Source organism: Limulus polyphemus, unplaced genomic scaffold, assembly GCF_000517525.1.
Source record: "Limulus polyphemus unplaced genomic scaffold, Limulus_polyphemus-2.1.2 Scaffold732, whole genome shotgun sequence".
NCBI lineage: Eukaryota > Metazoa > Arthropoda > Merostomata > Xiphosura > Limulidae > Limulus > Limulus polyphemus.
This window is the reverse complement of record NW_013666342.1, coordinates 412397-415376: the sequence shown is the minus strand read 5'-3', so window position 1 is coordinate 415376 and position 2980 is coordinate 412397. Positions and strand designations below refer to the sequence as shown.

The following is a 2980-nucleotide window of genomic DNA, read 5'->3' as shown; positions in this document are numbered from 1 at the left end:
CTGACGAGGCTTTTCTTTCAATACAGAGCTCATTTCGCAAACCTGCTGGATAATAACATTAAACATAAAAAACACTTCATTAACACATTGTATGATGTAACATAACTACCTTGAGAAGATCCGGTATGTAGCAAACAGTCTGGCTATCGTGAGGTAATTAAGTCAATAAATTTAAAATTTTGTATGGTTTAAACATTCTACTTTTCTATATAAAAATACAGTATGTATTTCATATATCTCACTATGAAATTCATAGGAATTTCATTGCAGTTAATTGGATTATTCCTACTGGGGGCCTTGGGTTAAGATACCTGTATTCTGTTTGTTTTGTTCTAAATTTCGCGCTAGCCACTCCTAACTTAGTAGTGATAGGGAAGGCAAATAGTCAACACCATCCACCGCCAACTCTTGGACTACTCTTTTACCAACGAATAGTGGTATTATAACGTCCTCACGGCTGAAAGGGTGAGTACGTTCGACCCGTAGATTGCGAGTCGAGAACCCTAACCACAAGGCCATGCCCTGTATTCTAATTGACTCATATAGATGATAAAAGATGATGTGAAAGTTGCTTTGAAAACAAAAGTCTTCTTGGTTCTCATGTACGGTACATTACAGATGTGTTTGTTTGTTGTTAATCACAAAGCTACACAATGGGCTATCTGTGCTGTGCTACCCACGATTATCGATGAATTGTATTATTATAGCATTTACCTTTCCAACATATCACAATTCATTGCATCCTAATATTAGGCAAATAGGACTCTTTCATCATCATTACAAAAGTTACAATTAATTCCATTTTAAAGATAAATCAAAATTCAAATTAAAGCCGTCTGGAACTCCTTTGACCATATTGTGTTAATATCTTCTATATCAACTTATGTTTTACTGTTATCCGTACCTAGAAATTTAATGGTTTTTTATGAACTGTAAATCTGTTTTTATCACTGTAAGTATTTATCTAGGGTCAACAGCCATTGTAGCATTGTTGGTAATAGTAGTATTATTATTCATTAATAATAAAGCCTAGTGGTAGGGGTACATCACACTTCTAAAATAATATTTGTTTACGGTACGAAACTTAAATCAACCACTGTGACTGTGAGCAAAATTTTTTATTTAAATATAAATAAGAATTATTTTAACCATAAAACCAATCTGCAGGTTTGAAATGTTACTTTATTAGCAATATTATTAATTAGTAGGCTACAGAAACTGGAATAACACAATGAATTAATAACGTTTGGGGATGGAAGGCTTACAACTCGGGTCACGAACAACGAATGATATAAATTTATGTTTAGTGAGGAACCTACTGAAATTAAAAATTAATTCAAAAATACAACAACAGCATCTTTTACAGTAAGCTACTTCTGATTTTAAATAATTTCAAATTTTCGACATTCCAAAATGTAACTTTACCTGAGGCTGGTGATGACCCGATATTATGGGTCGAAACGTAATAATTTAAAGTCAAAGCTTGTCTACTGTAAAAGTTGATTTTATTGTATTTTTAAATTAAAAATTGATATCATTTTAACTCTATATTTCTGGATAGTTATGAGGATTTTCAACCATACACGATTCAGTAATAAAACACAACTTTGAAGTTTACTAGTATTAATACTGCCTCAGTGTCTGTAGACAGTAGGCCTACAGGCTACAGTACAGGTTACACAAATTGTTACTGCTGCCAAAACCACATTTTTTTTATGAATACAAATTGCACCTGCAACGGAAACTACTAAATTTATTTATGAATTTCGCTTATTTCTCACCAAATCCTACAAATGATTAAAATTGTGCTTATGTACATATTCTAAATATACGTTATTAGAAAAGCAAACTTACACCAACAGATAAGTCTGTGATAAATACCTGGACTGTCAAGTTGAAGACTTTTAGTGGAACTTTGTCTAATTTAACGCTACTTTCTGGATAATTTTCAAGTTTGTCCTCGTTCAGCGTTCCTTTGGAAATGAAAGGCAAGTTCAACCACATGTTCTTCAACTTCTTGTTGGTAAGTTCATTAGTTTGATGTGGAATCCACATTAAAATCCAAATACAACACAGAAACAAACATATTATTCCAACAAGTAAATTCTTCTTTTGGTACAAAAATAGGTTATTAGCTCGAAACATCGTTATATGGTAATAGTTGGTTCTGTTTCAACAAACCGATGTCATATACCACAGATTACGGAATTAGGCTATTATTAATATTATTAATCCTTATTATAGGTTACGGTCGTTTAATAGTTCCTTCGTGTTCGAATAAAAACAACTTTAACGTGATTAATTATTCACACTGAAGCAGAACGCACAATATCTTTCCCCCTTTCTATAATCATTGTAAACTTTTAGCAATTGACTAATTAAACTTTGCTGCTCCCTGACGTAGTGCCTTGCCTGTCAGTGCCAGTAATTATCAACGGTACTGTATAAGAGTTCAGACACACTAGTAAGTATAACAACCAATTGCCCTTGCGATAACGCGACTTGGAATAACTCTACCAATCAGGTCGCGTAGCAACGCTTTCACTACAGTGATACAAGTGTAAACGAGTAAAAGAAACGAAACACCTGCACAAGTCAGCACAAAGAAAAGCACGTGTAACAACTTCGAATGAGCACGGTTCACGTTTCTGTAGCACAATAATACCAAATATGTTGAAACACTTCTACATAAATATCCATTACGTGCATACGCGCACTTCTCAGAAAGATTGAGAAATGATAGCTTTTACCAACAAACCTTTAAATCTGTGTTTGTTTTCGATCATGATCATGCTATTTTGTATAAGATAAAACATGGGGACACGAATAGCGATATTATGCCAACAGAGATAATACGTTTGTTTATCTGTACGTTTTTTTGGTTGTTTTTTTTCTTGGCCTACTGGAGTGGTTAATCTACAACAAACAGCTCTAAAATATATTTCAAACGTTTGTAATTGTGAGATTTTACAAATCCAAA

At 33.3% G+C, this 2980-nt stretch overlaps 1 protein-coding gene across 2 annotated transcripts in view; it reads right to left on the bottom strand.

Moving 5' to 3' along the window:
• The window catches only part of LOC111085948 (protein ABHD14B-like), a 47606-nt gene extending 45212 nt beyond the window's left edge, over nucleotides 1–2394 (bottom strand). The window contains exon 1 of one of the 2 annotated variants that reach the window (XR_002610717.1): nucleotides 1855–2394. The gene's annotated coding sequence lies outside the window, so the exon portion shown is untranslated. The remainder of the gene's footprint in view (nucleotides 1–1854) is intronic. The other variant, XR_002610718.1, reaches the window with a different exon arrangement.
• Nucleotides 2395–2980: the final 586 nt, after the last annotated feature.